At 41.3% G+C, this 15,987-nt stretch overlaps 1 protein-coding gene and 1 long non-coding RNA gene across 2 annotated transcripts in view; both read right to left on the bottom strand.

The window, feature by feature from the left end:
* The window catches only part of s100p (S100 calcium binding protein P), a 55,313-nt gene that overhangs the window by 26,531 nt on the left and 12,795 nt on the right, over positions 1-15,987 (bottom strand). The window lies entirely within an intron of this gene.
* LOC144463709 (uncharacterized) lies at positions 2,535-4,768 on the bottom strand. The gene is made up of 2 exons (XR_013491744.1): positions 3,729-4,768; positions 2,535-3,628 (listed from the first exon to the last, which is right to left on the bottom strand). It is a non-coding gene; the product is annotated as an uncharacterized LOC144463709 (long non-coding RNA).

Below are 15,987 nucleotides of genomic sequence, written 5' to 3'. Positions count from 1 at the left end.
CTCCGTCTTCACACATTCTTCCGACTGGTTGTGTATGAGAGCCATGGCCGGTGCTGTTGTTTTCTCTTCTCAGACTAGAATATGTCTTTACGCAGAATCACCGAGCGTCTTTTGGAAGTTGCGCTTCTCTTGGCGGCCGACTTCTTTCTGATGCGTCGTGTCATTTTGACGGTCGTTTTACGCTTTTTGGACCTGCCGGAGCTGCGACCCCTCAACGAGGGGGGTCTTTTGGACAATCTTTTTCTGATCACCATCAACCCGTTTCCTTCCTGTCGTCTCGATACAGCGCTTCTGGCAATGTTGGACGCCATATCCCCTACAATGTTTACAGCTGCGTTTTTTAAATGTGGCTTGGCGATGCTGAATCCTTTTTTAAATAACGGTACAGCCATTCTAAGCAAGCCTCGAAATATGCCGCCTAAACCGTTACCGTATTGTGTACTTGAACCTATAAATCCGGGTAATTCGCCACCCGCTTGGTTCATGTAATATGTCATATATCGGGCATCGTCACGCACATATGGTGTGTAGGCCATTTTCTCAGGTCTAGAAATACTGCTTCACAGGTCTAAAGTGTAGTTTAACAATCACTTTTCCGTACGTGAATGGTATATACTGGTTTTGATCATTTTTTAACGATATCTCGATATCGTCAATGACAGATTTGGAGAGCGATGTATAGTGTGGCTTGTCATATGTCAGAGTGGGCATACGACCTACCTCCGGCGTTATATTTATACATCGGAGGAGCGGCGCGTGGCTGTCTCCCACTAGCTGATAATCAACGATATCGCTGTAAACGTATATATTATAAACTCCCCCAAAAATATCTGCGGGGTGAGGACTGGCGTAGATTTTCTTAAAAATAGGGGTCACCGGTATCTCAAACGGCTCACCGGGCTTAAAACCCAATATTTCGGCCAGTTTCCCGCGGAACGTCACCTTATATCCTTCTCCTCCCGAAAAATAAACATGATTTGTAATGTTGTTATATTGAAGACCTAAGCGCGATGTGATCGGGTTGCCGATGCATTTAGCATTAAATTCTTTTAGTATTCTGGGAATGGAGTCGTAAAACCCGGCAAACAGTGTTATAGTGGCTGGTTGGTTTTACTGTCGTATATTAACACGTCCGCGTCAGAAGCAGGGAACGTTGACCACACCCTAGGGTACTGAAGTTCAATAACCCCCACCTCGTACGGTTCGCTCAGAACGATCGGTTTTGCTAATTTTGTTCGGTAGCGCCATATCTTGTTATTAGGAAACACGTGTAGCGATGCATTACTCGGTAATGTGACATAAAATCCGTTCTTGTTCTCCATCTTCTTGATGTTGTTGGGACGTGCGACAATTCCAAAGTGGCTGTGTAAACAGATAACGCCCCGTGATATATATATATATATATATATATATATATATATATATTATACGTCAACGATGTCCTTTTCAGAGACCCACGAGTTAAATTTCTCAGGCCACCCCAACCATTTCACAAGCGCCATCTTTTTCCGGCCTATAGTTTTTCTGGATATTATTTTCTCTATTTTAAACACCTTGTTTTTGTCAATGATTACCGGCTGTAGCTCAGGCTCGTAAAATGCGCCTTTTACCTCATCACCCGAGCAATCTGATATTCTATACACAGGCTGGTCACGGGCTATGCGCCTAGTTATTGTAAAAAACTCGTCTGTATATGTTTGTTCATAACCTTTTCTAAACACCCCTCGGAGTTTTGATATTCTCACAGTGTCCCCTACATTATATTTGAACGATACGATCCTCGGCGGTTTCTTCTTCTCCTTGTACAGCGTGTTAAAGACGAGCTTCTCGTTATCTTTGTTTACATCGGATGGGGCCATCTTTATCGATCTGTGGTGAGACTTGTTGTAAGCGTTGACGAGGTCCTGGACGACATCAACATATCTACGCGAATTAACAGACGTTAGATATCTCCACATGCGGGTCTTAAATGTTCTGTTGAAACGTTCAACCGTGCTAGCCTTAGTCTCGTTTGAGGTAGAGAAATGTTTAATTTTATACACACCTCCATTAGGTGTTGAAACTGTTTGTTATAAAACTCTGTCCCCTGATCGGTTTGGAGTTTTACAGGTATGCGGCCTTCGTTCAAAATGTCTTCAAACGCCTTTGCAACAGATGTACCGGTCTTGTTTTTAAGACACCTAACCCATGCATATTTAGAAAATACATCGATACATGTCAGCAGGTAGCGCACATTGTCATTTTCTGCTGAATATTCACTCATGTCCACCAGATCGGCCTGGAACTGTTTGTCAATACCGCTAACCAACACCCTATTTCTAGGGAAGTGTACAGCTGCTTTAGCGTGGAGGGTATACACATCTTGCCCCTGCAAGTAACGCTTTACTTCAGGCATCCCCGGAGCCTCCCCAGTGCATTTTCTAACAGCGTCGCAAAGTTTTTGTACACCTCCAAGACCCCCTGGGTGTGTGGGGTCGTGGTAAATCTTGTCTAGCGTGCGCTCCATATTCAGTCAACAACACAAGTGGCCAGGATGAGGTCGACACACCGTCTTTTATTTATTTATTTATGGTTTTTCAACATGTTTAGGTATTTTACACACACCGTCACATCTCTGTCTATCATGTGTCGCACTAGGTGCTGAACTGCATCACAAACATCTAATGGCACACCATTTTTAATCATCAAAACACACGCATCACAAAGAAATGCACAAAGACAAATAACGTGGCCTGTTGCAAACGCCTCAGACTCATTACAGTTTGTGAAATATGCTGTTACCACATCTTTAACCGCTGATGAACTGTGTGCTGCCGCACACACGGTATCATTCCAATTTATAACATTTGTCCTTATATCGTTTAAATGGTTGTTGAATGTAACACAGTCGCGTGGGACACAGTCACCGGTAATTACCCCGTACAGAAGTGATGTCAGTCTGTTCATGGCATGGCGTCTTTTCCACGACAAAAGATACGTGGCTATTGTGATCCCAAACAACAACATCATTTTTTCTGTGGTAAATATTACAAATCTGTCGATATGCAGCAGCAGCAGCACTTGGTCCACACGGTGAAGGCGTTGCGTAAAGCGGTCTCGTGCTTGTGGTCCTCCATCGTCTCCATTTCCTCGTTGGCAGATATTCTGTCACATCCGGGTCTGAGATAGTGTCTCAGAGTCTCGGCCGCTCCTAAAAGCCTGTCTTGTGAGAAAGCCCCCGGTGATATCTGCGCAAACAGGTAATGTAGAGCTTTTCCTAGAGACTGCTTGAATACAGAGTCCAGAATCTGGTCAAAATACATACATCTGATCTGATCAAATTCAAACAAGCAAGAGTGATGACGCTGACTCGGGTGGCTGATTTTACACCCGCTGCAGAGAGCTTTTGTTTTTTCCCACCCTGCGTGATACTGGCAGCGTGATAGAAAGTCTTTGATCGTGTCCACGTCGTCTTTTGTCAGGGACAGTGTCGAGACATGTCCCTTCTCCTCCTTCTTCTTCTCCTTCTTCTTCACATGCAGCGCCTCATGCGACTTCATATGAGGTGTGCAGGGTTCCACACCACCGCAATCGTTTTCCCAACACCCTCTAGTATCATCGTCGTCACAGGTGTTGATAAGGACACTACCTGTAAAAAAAAAAAAAAAAACCAACAGAAAAAAACATTAAAATCTTATACACCGTTTATCATAATTTAAAATGACAAAAAATACAAAAGTTATGCTAACCTAGGCTTTATCAGTAGTCGACGTGTCTGATGATTTTCGGGCGGCACAGGGAAGGAAGGTGACTACCCCGCGCATTAGCCTGCGCATCATCGAAAAGAAGACGTTTTCTAACACTCTGATAAGAAGAGAGGATCCTGTCTCTTCTGATGCCCTTGTCAGCTTCGTCAAACAATTTCTGCAGAGATCTCCAGTCGCACCACTGAATAAAGAAAACAGTTTTAAACCACTCGTCACGCTCTTGAAGTGTAAGAGGGTAGGGTTGTTGTCCCCATGCGTCGCGGCCTCTGCTCGCGATCACAGATTCTCGATCTTTGCACACACTGAGAAAAATAAAGTCCTCCCGCCGTTTGTTAAAACGATCCGTCTCGACGTGGTACATCTCGGGGCCCGTTTTGCTGACCCACTGCGAGACATAAATACTCTCTGGGAAACCGGGTTGGTCTAGGTCAGGGCAGACCTCTGACCAAAACAATTTCCAATCTCTATGCATCAAACTGACCGTCCATGTTTCAACGCCTGGAACCACACTGCGACCGGTGGCCGCACTGAGCGTAACGACAGAGTCCTGATATTTAACATTGTAAACATACCCATTAACCCCCTCCAGCTCTAGCTCAAATTCACGATTCTCCGGCGTAACGAGACCACTTCCTACACGTCTCCTTTTCTTGTAAGGGGCTCGTGCATCCACAACCGTCGCTGGGTCATTAGACATACCTGGGCGGTCGCTTGACCCAATGCCACTGTTGCTGGTGCAGGAAGACATGGTTGCAGAAACGTCTTGCAGAATACAGGCGATCGTTGAAGAAAAAAAAAAAATCAGAGTTCCTCCCGCTGTAGCTTCGCCGTCCGAGAAGTTGAGGATGTCCTGCTGAGAAAATCCCTTGTATATATATATGCACACCACCTACATCCGGCCGCAAGGAGGGGCTTTTTGATTAGCCAATAGCTACGGTTTCATTCGGAACCACCCCCAGAAGGAGGCGCTATGTTTAACCAATGAGAGCAGGATTTCATATGACGTTTGTGGGGGAGGGGATTGGGGGAGGGGCGTGTGTGTGTGGGGGGGGGGGCAACGCACGCACGTTTCGCGTGCACACATGCACGCGCGTTTCGCGTGCACGCGCGCGCATTTCACGTGCACGCGCAAAGCTGGTCCCTATATACTACTAGCTAAACACAGCCGCCAGGCTGCCCGCCGGGCTACATTTTACAATGCTAATGGCAAATGTTAGCTGGGCTGCCGGGCTACTCACCTAACACAACTGTAATGCCTGACCCATTGCTGGGACCGAGCCACTAATAACTCAAGCTCCAGACATTAACCCATGCTACGATTGTAACATTAAATTTAACTGAATCGACATAGCGACATGTGCTTAACATTACTGTAACACTAATTAAAACAGACATTTGATTTTATGTTGCACCTGTCCAGGAGAAGAAGAGCTAGCTCCAAGTCAGATTGTAGCCCCTTTAGCTCTCACAGTGCTCTCCACCTTGGAAATGCAAGTTCAATGTTAATCCGGGTTCTGTCCCTTTCTTTATCCGACAACTTCTTTGCCAACAACCTTTGTTTCTTTAGAGGTAATCAGATCCTGGTCTTCTTCAGGTGGACGTTCTGCTCTTTGCCATTTCATTTCGAAAATACGTGCTGCCATTGCTCACTGGCTGTAGCCTTTTATAGGGAGGGAGGGCCAAGGGCTCCGAGAGAAGGAGGAAGGGGGGGGCGGGGGTGGGATTCACATGAACGTACATGAACGTACATGAACGCACAGTCAGACCGGCTTGTAAACAAAGGGCTAGAGATCAACACAGAGAGAGGGTGTGTGAGGTCATGCTATACTCCAGATGAAATTACACCTCTAGTTCTTCAAATAGCGATTTTTTAATTCCTTCAATCTAGAAATTATGAATTTCGCTTATTGCTCCTTTAAGGCCATTTTCTTTGCACTTTGTAAACATCCATCAATATCCATGCATCTTCCCTGGGCCTTGCAATTGTTCCTGAATTGAAGTCAATGACACAGCCTAAATCTGCATAGTATTTCCGTCGGCTGAGCCTATTGTCCTTCAGTATGCGCAGCAAATTATCCCTGCTAATGATAATCCCATGTCTCCGTGCAAGAGCAGCAAGAATGTCTTTATATGACAATCCAAAATGAAAATAAAAGTTGATGAGCTAAGTTCTTCTCTCCATTGTATCGTGGGTGCGGTTGTGAACACCTGAAGTGGTCAGTACAAGAGCCGTATGCACAAATATATCAAAGCGTGGGAAATAATTGTATGGGGAGTGCACGTTTTAGGATCTCGTGCGCTTGATTTAGTTTATCTCATGCACTTGATTTACTATCTTGTGCGCTCGATTTAGTATCTCGTGCACTCGAGTTAGTTTTTTTTTTTTTGTTGTTTTTTTGTTTTTTTGGGGACTTTAGGGGCTCCGTAAAAATGATTATAAGAACAGCTCATGACAAAAAATTGAGAAAACATAACCTGGGCTGTCAATATGTGTTATGCCACTATTAGCTGTTAATGTTGTGATGACATACTGTAGGGCCTGAAACCCACACCGTTTACTCATTCTTTAGGGTTCCCAACAAATCCCAGGAGCTTTGTGTCTCTGGAGCTTTAATAGTTGTAGCATTTAACTGGACCGGATTTCATCATATTCAACACAATGTGTCTGTCTGCCTTTATCAATCCAAATATAAAATTTTCCAAGTAATATATCCTCGCCACAAACTTTGGAGTTTTTACTGGCACGAGGTTGTTCTCTCACATCAGTTTTCCGTTTCAAAAAGTGATCTTTTTTGTGTGACCTGATTGAGGTTGAGATTTTAAAACATAACTGGTAATTGGAAATACATTTTAATTTATTGTTTTTATCTATGTGAAATCTTGAGTACATTAAGATATACAAAAATTTAAACTTTGTAAAGCACAAAAAGGATTCGTTTTACTTTTTTTTTTTTTTTTTTTTTTTTACAAAAATGTTTTACTTACTTTTTACCAAAAATCTAATTTAATCTAACCAATTGGCCATACCTCCTTGGCCCACTAGATGGCACCCAAGGCCCAGTACATGAGAGTAGCTTGTTTTGCCCATTGTTTTTGAACCTTGAAGCCTCCTCCACATGTTTACAAGATAAATCTGAAGGGTCATAAGATGACTGGGTAGAAAATCAGTTACACAAATCCCTTTTCACTATTTTAAATACTCCTAACTCTTTGGTTCTTTCAACACTGAATAATTTACCTCTTTAGGCCTCTAACAGTTTATATGTAAATGAAACCAACTATGAAGTTTCATTGTCATGTTGATGGAACAACTCATTAAAATCTGAGATGTGACAAGAGGTCCACAAGGCAAAAGGTCAGAGGCACTGATTTAATCTTTACAATGCATTGTATTGTAAGATTTTGTTTGTTTTTAAAGTAAACCAATAACTAGTAACTATATCTGTCAATTAAATGCAGTGGAGTAAAAATTGCAATATGTCCCTCTTGTAGTGAGTACAAATCAGCATAAACAGTGCTCAAGTATTGTACTAGAATACAAGTACATCATAACTGCGCTTAGGTATAGCGCTTGAATAAATGTACTTACTTCATTTTCACCACCATCTGAAATTTCAGCATGATGATTTAAGGACAGACACTGTTTAAATGAATGCTTCATCACAAAATGACCATTTATATATCAATTCTTCATGAAGAAAACTTTGTTTTTATACATATTCATGTATTGATTAATTGGCTGACCAATTTATCAGTTCGGCTGATTAATCAGTACCGACAGCACACTTTAAAAAATCATCATTTGCAGAACTTGCCTCGAATACTGGCCGATGGCTGTGCAGTTTTCACCAGTCACATGGGGACAAACATCACCATCTGGAGCTGAGGAGGGGAGGGTTATGTTAGAACAAGCAAAAAGCAGCTTGATCAGTGGGTATAGCTCCACAGAAAGCAGCTCCCTTATGCTGTGTGAATGTGTCTACATGTACTTTTCTTCATTTTGGCATGAAGTTACATGACATTTTTGCCTGGACTGCAACAGCTGATCCAGCACTGTAGCCCTATTAGTGCCAGTTTCATATATATTGTTTTAGTCATTTATTACTTTGACTTAGATGTTCAGTGGCAAATTAATCATCTATCTGCTTTTTCCTGTTCCAAACTATTTTAACTATTATAAACTATTTTTTCTATCAAAACATTCTTTTACAAACTCTCACATAACTCATGCAGTATAATCCAAGTCTCCTTTATACAGTCAGTATTTCACAAACATGTGCTTCCACTACAACCTTAATATCTAAAACTAAACTCAAAGTGAAACCTACCTATGTGCTCTATGTACCTATATCAGAGCCAGACTCCAATATTAGGGTTTTTAAATTAAGTTTTCCTCACATATTCAAGGTACCACTGCATGACTACTTTATTTACAAATAGTCATTTTGTGATTTCTTTAAGAGCGTCCTCACTGTGAAGTGGAGACAGTTGTCCCAGCTAAAATAATGTCCAAGTTAAAAGTTTGAGGGTTCACGTGCCCCCTTAATATTTTGAGTTTCAATGGCTCTGGAGAATTTCTCTTATCTTCTAACTTTGTGCTGGGAATTGCCAGAGTGATACGATATTATCACGATACTTGGGTCATGATTCGGTGTTATTGCGATGTTAAGATATGCTTAGTATTGCAATAAAATATATTGCGATTTATTGCCTTTTTCCATCAAATTATTTCCCCAAAGGAAAACTTTGTCAACATCAGTTTTACCTCATAACATAAAGTTTTCAGTCTGTTCATCTGACTTTAATTATTTTTATTGCAGCAAAATATGATGCAAAGCAGACAGACTGACCAACACGGTCAGAGACGGCTGGTATAAATGGGCTAGCAGGGCTAAGCCCTGCCTATCTTTTACTATAAAGATGAGAAAATTATTAAAGAAAATATTAAAATATTAGTTATTGAACCTTAGAACTGATTGTTTTTGGTGGAACCTATAGCAGCAACAGCACTGAAATAGTCACACAAATGCAGGATTTATCTAATTGGGCTGATTTTTTACAGCCCATACTCCTAGAATCAGCTTCCAGTCATTGTTGTCACATCGTGAGTGACAGGTGTCGTGACCAGCCCCCTTGATTTACTGTCCAGTTTTGGCCAATGACAGTGCGTGGAAATACAGTGAGGGCCTGCCCGCTGTTACTGTAGTGGGAGAGTGAGCGTTGAGTCTTGCCAATTGCCTTAGCATCATGCTGAACGAGGTAGATTATTTTAAATGCTGTCTATCGAGCGGGACTTCATCCAAAAATGACTTGGTGATTAACCTGTTTGCATCCCAGAAAGGCCGTCGATGTGAGCTTCTCTTCAAATAAAGTAGGCCCAAGTTGGGCTGGGCGGTATTCGCGGTGACGGTAACTTACCGCAGTAAACATGAGCCGCGGTACTGCTTTTGTGGTTACCTTCATACCCCAGTACTCCAGCTACGGCGGCAGAATGGGGCCTGGCCGGCCTGCCTTACACACCTCCTTCGCTACGTGATGGAGGTGCCCTAGCCGACTGCCCCAAACCCAGGCCCGCGGGAGAAGGGGGCCCGGGAGCCACCGGCCCTCCCTCTTCCCTCTAACGTTTATACATACTGTATAACGTATTCATAATAATAGATGGATTAGCAACCGTTTTACTTCTGATGATAAATAGTTTCCATCCTAGACTTGTATGGCTTTTTAAATTGTTTTATTTAAGGTGTAAAAAAAAAAAAAAAGAGAAGGCAATATCGCGATATCATACTGTCACTGCATCCCCCCAAAATTATACTGTGATATTGATTTTAGGCCATACCGCTCAGCCTAGGCCCAAGCCCTAACCTCTTATTAAAGGAGCATTACTCCTTTCCTTTCTTTACCTTTACTGTCTGTGTGTACAGTGGAAAATAGTCAGTGTGTGTGTGCGCGTGTGTGTGTGTGCGCGCGCGCACATGTGTGAGCGACAGAGAGAGAGAGACAGAGAGAGAGAGAGAGAGAGAGAGCTTTTGGCATCAGAACATTTTTGTAGTTAGCTTAGTTCTCTAGTTTTGTTGTAGTGAATTGTTGCTGTAACCTGGTACTGTATCTCAGTGTGATGTTACTGTTACTGCAGCTGAACTACTGATCAGTATAGGCCATAGGCCTAATGCATTAGCCCTCCCACCCAATTTCACCACGAACCGCTACTGAACACGATCATAAAACCAGTCATAAATGCTGCATACTCCTAACAAACTAAACTGTTGGCAGATTTAACGCCCTCTGCAAAGCCAGATTAAGCATGTGAGCCAAGGGTTTTGTCGGCCATACCCCATACTTGCTGCATTTTGCAGGAGGTCTGCAGTGTTTGCTCCTGCGTGACTTTCATGTACTGCGCTAGTTTGGAGAAAGTGCGACAGCAGTCGCTGGTCCTCTGTGAAATAATGTGTTGTTATAGTCACATATGAAACAACTGGCCTTGAAGTCCAGGCATCACAAGTTAATGCTGCCCTTCCTGCTGTACTGAAAGGCTCCTCAACTTTATGCTTCAGTTCTCTGTAAAGTTTGGGTACGACTGTGTCGGGGAAAAAATGTCAGGAGGGATTCACATATTGGATGGTAGTTTTGTCATACTAAGTGTGTCTAGTTGATTTTTCGGCATTAGCATTGGCCTTTAGCAGCTAACGCTATCTCTGAGTGGTGGAGTGTGCAGTGAGCCCTCATGTTAGTAGTATTCTCAATCTATTTTATTCTCATATGACACTGCTTGCAAATTACGTGTCATATCCAAGTCCTCCTTTACTTCCGTGTTAAAAAATCATAAATAAGTCCAGACGTTTGATTAAGATGCAGACGGCACATTTCTGATCTCCCTTTCCAGTGCCTCCATCCTTTAAGACCTCTGCTGACCCCCACCAGGAGAAAAAACATCAGCACCATCTAGCTGACCAAAAAGCAATTGATTTTCCATCATTCAAACAATCATTAAAGCCTAATACAAAATCTGTCACATTATTTATTGAATCTCAAACACGATCACTGCTTGTCGATATTTCTCTGACATAGAGAATTTCCAATAAATTAGCAGCTCACTAAGCAGCAAACACTGCTATTGAAAGCATCACACAAGCTAAAATTAAATGTTATTTCTTACAGACAGCCTGGAAACAAGTCAGGTGAAGAAGAGCAAAGACAAGACCAAAACATCAGGAAGCTGTTGGCACCTGGCTACTAAAGCAAGAGCACTCAACATGACAGGACTAAATATTGACTGAGGCATGCTTCACTACACACACAGACACGCTTGGTCTATAAAAGTATTAGTGCCATGAATGATGGACCACCTGACGGCTGCCGGAGTCAATATTTGCTCATCCTGTATATGTGCGCTGTCTGGTTGGTTGTTGTTAACACTGTTTCAGACAGACCTTTTAGCACTGGAGAGCTCTTAGCTGCAGCTTAGTGACAGCTTGAGTTCACTGACATCTACACTAATGATAAGATGGTAAGTGGTGGGAATAAAAATTTAAGACTGAAATGCAAACGCTCTACTAAACCAATGGTTCCCAACCTGGGGGTTGAGGCCCCCCAAAGGGTCACAAGATAAATCTGAAGGGTCACATAAAACTAAACATAAAATGAATTAGAAATGAGCATGTCTGGTTAAACTGCTCACAACTTAGAAATATGACAAGGGGTTGCAGGTAGACACTGCATGGATTCTAGTGTCATAAGTGTCAAGATCACCTCACAGGATTTCTGGGTGATGAAGTACTGCATTTAGATAATACCTGTCACTGCCACTTTGGCCAGTCAAAAGCTTGACCCTCTCTTAGCTTTTTATCCAACACATTCTCACTCTTGACTTGTAAAATACAAACGCTTGTCAGTGGCCCCACAAGTCAAATTATGACACTCTAGGTCCACATCCAGCCGGCACGTGCAAAGATAGACCCCAGGTGGTGCACCTGCCCTTTTGCCCTCTGACTAGATAAGTTCACTTTTTTTTTGCAAGACATTTCTGTTTCTTTTTCTAATTGAATATTTTAGTTTGACAATGTGGCCCATAGCATCAATTCTCCATTAGAAGTGTGTTATAATGCCTGACAGCCACATTTAAGTTTTAATTCTGCCAGACCATGAGAGCCCCTGCCCCTCCCTAATCAACGTCCCTTGTCACAGTCACTACAGTTAATGCACTCAAATCGAGTGCCCTGTTGAGCAGCATCCACGGCTCTCTGTAACCTGTCGTCATGGACAGTCAGGTAATTATAGTGTTTGCCAAAGCCTAAGTATTGTTTATAACTGTTGTTAGATTTAACTACCATTAAAATATCTCAATGCAGCCAGCCTAATTAAGGAAATAACCCACCATTAAGTATAACAACAAGTAAGCTATTCTGGCGTAAAATCACACCGCCCACCTCCAACGCTGATTCCGATTCACCAACTATGCGGTGCAAGCAGAGAGAAATGCCATATTAATTTCCCACTTCCACGTCTTGAGCAACCAAAACTCAGCTTGCGATAATGTGTAGATCTCCTACACCATAGCTCTGATAATTTATTCAAATAAATCTGAAATGCGGTTTGGTGCTGCACATTCCTTGTGCCAAGAGCACAGAGAAGGAGAGAAGGAGCGCAAAGCTGCAGGCGTCTGCTCTCTGGGATTCTTTATGAATATTTAAAGCTTACTTAGAGCATAATTTTAAGTATTAGATCATTATAAGTATGAGTACTTGACTATTCAATGAAATCACAGTAGTTCCTCATGTATTTATCGTAGACTTTAGTGTTTACAAATTATTGGGCCGAGGATTGAATTTAAAAATTGTGAATTTAATCTTATTTATGAAATTAAATTAAAGGGTTCTGATGGGAAAGTAACAACGAGAAAATATTTTTAAAAAGCCTTGTATTTAGGCCTGAAGTAACGAACCATGTTTGTAGGAAGCTAAATTTGATGGAAATGAATCAACCAACCCCCTCAAAAGACTATTTTCTCTTCAGCCCTCTGTTAACCTCATATGTAATTGCAGAGCTTTAAGGTAGAAATCATCTTCGGTGTGTCTGTGTGTGTCAGAGCAACTTCTACTCTGTACATCCATTTAAACCTCACTGTAGAACACAGTCCCTCATTTATACACAGTAAAACACGTGTTGACTCAGCAGACAACATGAAATGAGACAAGATGATCTACAGAATAAATATTTGAAAGCAGTACAGAATGCCTCACAGTGTTACTGCATTATATAATATTATATTTTTAGTTTGATGTGTCACCCGCAACCTGAATTTTGTATTCCTTTACATAAATAAATACATTTCCACCATAAATTGATGCAGAAAAATTCACCAGAATGCAAGAAATTAATGTTTGAGGCTCACAATTGACACTGGACCCCCCGACCCCCCTGACCTAATATGTGTCCTCTGCAATGTTCAAACAAAACCCTTGACACCCTTGTCTGCATCACTGTATGGGTATTAAGATAAATATGTAAGTAAGCAAAACATGTTACTGTATATAACTTCAGTTTTTAAACTAATAATTACGAGAGAGGTGCTCCCTTTTCTTTTTGCTTCAGCACCTGACCCCAAAAATGTCTGTGCACAGGACTGCCCTCCAGTGTCAGCTGTGGGCTCTTAGGGACGGCATGTCAGTTTACACTCGTTACATGAATAGCATCTTTTCAAAATAAACTTAGAATATGAACGTAAAAAACGCTGTTTGTAGGTGTACGTAAAGTTTAGGCAACAAAACTTTGTTATTAGGTTTAGAAAAAAACATTGTTTGGCTTAAATGTAACGTTACGTGACATATATCATGTATGTCACGAGACATTTGTCACTAGCGTAGTGTGCTACACATACTAATACACTATGTTACTATTAAAATAACTCCATTGACTTTCAGTTTCACACGGGACACAAACAGCTGTCTTCCACGAGAAAGTCCGGAGTTTGTTTGACCAATCCACCTCCACTCCCACCTGCCCTATGTCTCGCTCTTTATACTACTACTGCTTGGAGCTTAAAAAAATGCTGCCGACTGATCAAGTGTCAGTATTTGACGAGTTGAGAGTGAGATCGGATTGTTTTATTTATTGCTTAGCCTGGTTGCTTTATCCCCATAATAATGCTAGAGACAATGAAGTCATATTTTTTGAACGTTGATGTTTTTAAAGATCATTTTTAGAATTTTGAGGTGCAGATGAGGGCTGAACCATGAAGGGTTTTTATATGAAAGTCGACAAAAATGACAGTGGTTCCTGGGACATTTCCCAGGTTTTACCTGTTTATTTCTGTGGAAAAACTCTCGGCTGTTGCCCTGTTAATGTGCTCTTTCTATGCGACTATCTGTAGTTAATTGTGTTATTATGCTTGGTACAAATATATCTTGTTTAATATGATGTAGATAATAAAGACACAGCTTTGTATATATATTTAATTTAAACAGCTATTGCACTTGCAATTAGATATTTTCCATAAATTGTTCAGCCCTGCTTGGGTGGTGGGATATGTTTGGTGTCTCTGACCTCAGGTCAGTATCAAATACTGAGTAACAACACAATTCTGAAGCAGCACTAACAAACATGTAGACATGTTGTATACAGTTTGCTGTATAGAGAAACAACTGCTCATTTCTTTTGTGCGTGTGAACAAATGAATATCATAATGGACATTTAGATCAGTTTCCTACTGCAGCAGAAGAAGACAAGTTGATTCAAAACACACCAGATCACCCAGTGTGTGTCAGTACCAACATCCTATTTAACAAACGCACCGACTTTAGCTACATTATAGTGAGTACAGTAATGCTGAAATGGCGCTCACCTGATTTCTGATGGTGGTGTTGGACAAAAGTCAATGGTCAGACTGTTGGAGCAGTTGTCCCCTAACATGGCACCATGTACTTCACAACACCTCCACCCATGGGCTCACTTTTACCTCCAAGCTACTGCTTTCAATTACCGTACTAGTTCTGACTGCTGCCTGACAGCAGGCTCAGTAGTCTTCACTACTGAAGCTACTGAAGCTTGGCAGCAAAAAAGAAAATAATTTGTCAATGAATTTCTTTCATATTACAGCTACATTATTTATCAGAGAAAAAGACAAAAAAGAATTTTAACTATCTGCAGCACTGAAAAATAAAAAAAAGTTCAAATGACTTCTACAGTAAAGCAAACAAATTTTAAAAATGGGAACGGTCCATGGTGATGTCTGGAGTCATTCTCCAAATAATAAGCAAGTCTAAGGTGAGAGAAGTCGGCTCTGTTTTTGACTGTCTGTCTAAGGTGTCAAGTTTCTATAACAGCAGTGCTTACTGACTTTAGGTCAACCCCATCAGCATCTGTCAGGGTGGATGTGGGAGGTGGCTGGGCTGAGTGGATGTGGGTTGTGGCTAACAGGGAGGAGAGAGGCATTAACATGAAAATGTAGGCAGAAATTCTCTCCACCCAATATCAAACACTTCTGTCCTCAACACCATTGAGCAAACTAACTCACCATTCTGTAAAACAAATATTTGTGTATGCATGAAGTAAACTATATTTACTGTCATTATTATTATTATTATTATTATTATTATTATTTACCTTGGGACAGAGCCAGGCTAGTTGTGTCACTAGTTGGGCGGCACGATGGTATAGTGGTTAGCACTGTTGCCTCACAGCAAGAGGGTTCTTGCTTTTCTTAATATAAGAAAACAATAACTGTTTGTGTCAGAACACAAATGCTGTTCATCCACATTTAAGTCCAGTGGTCCTCATGCCCATCACCCAACTTGACCTCCACACTTATACTTTCCTCTTTCAACATCAAGGACATTCCAAAGTTATTACAGAGAACTAAAACTAACCTAAAAACTCAAATTAGGTGTCAAAAAACATTTTTTGTTAAATAACTAAAGCAATATCGTGTACTTACAAAACAAACTAAAATGAAATAAAACTATTCAGGGAAGGTCTTCAGTTTTAGTCTTTGTCAGTTTGGTCAAATTTGTCAGCACAGCAGGCATGAAGAGGCATTGGTGCGCATGTTTATTGAGAATGGGATGTCTTCATGACTGTGAGTCAACTGCCTTCACAAAGTGTTGTGTTTGTATTTATTTATTTATTTTTTGATAATCATCTTTATTTGATTTCATGCTTTCCACCATGAGGTTTTTCTTACAATTTCATTCTGACAATCATGTAGGCTATTCAGTTCTTTGGTGTATAGATAGTATATAATTTACTA

The sequence above is a fragment of the Epinephelus lanceolatus genome, chromosome 6, assembly GCF_041903045.1.
Source record: "Epinephelus lanceolatus isolate andai-2023 chromosome 6, ASM4190304v1, whole genome shotgun sequence".
In the NCBI taxonomy this organism is placed as follows: domain Eukaryota; kingdom Metazoa; phylum Chordata; class Actinopteri; order Perciformes; family Serranidae; genus Epinephelus; species Epinephelus lanceolatus.
Note: the sequence above shows the minus strand (reverse complement) of the source record. Positions and strands in the feature narration are given on the sequence as shown.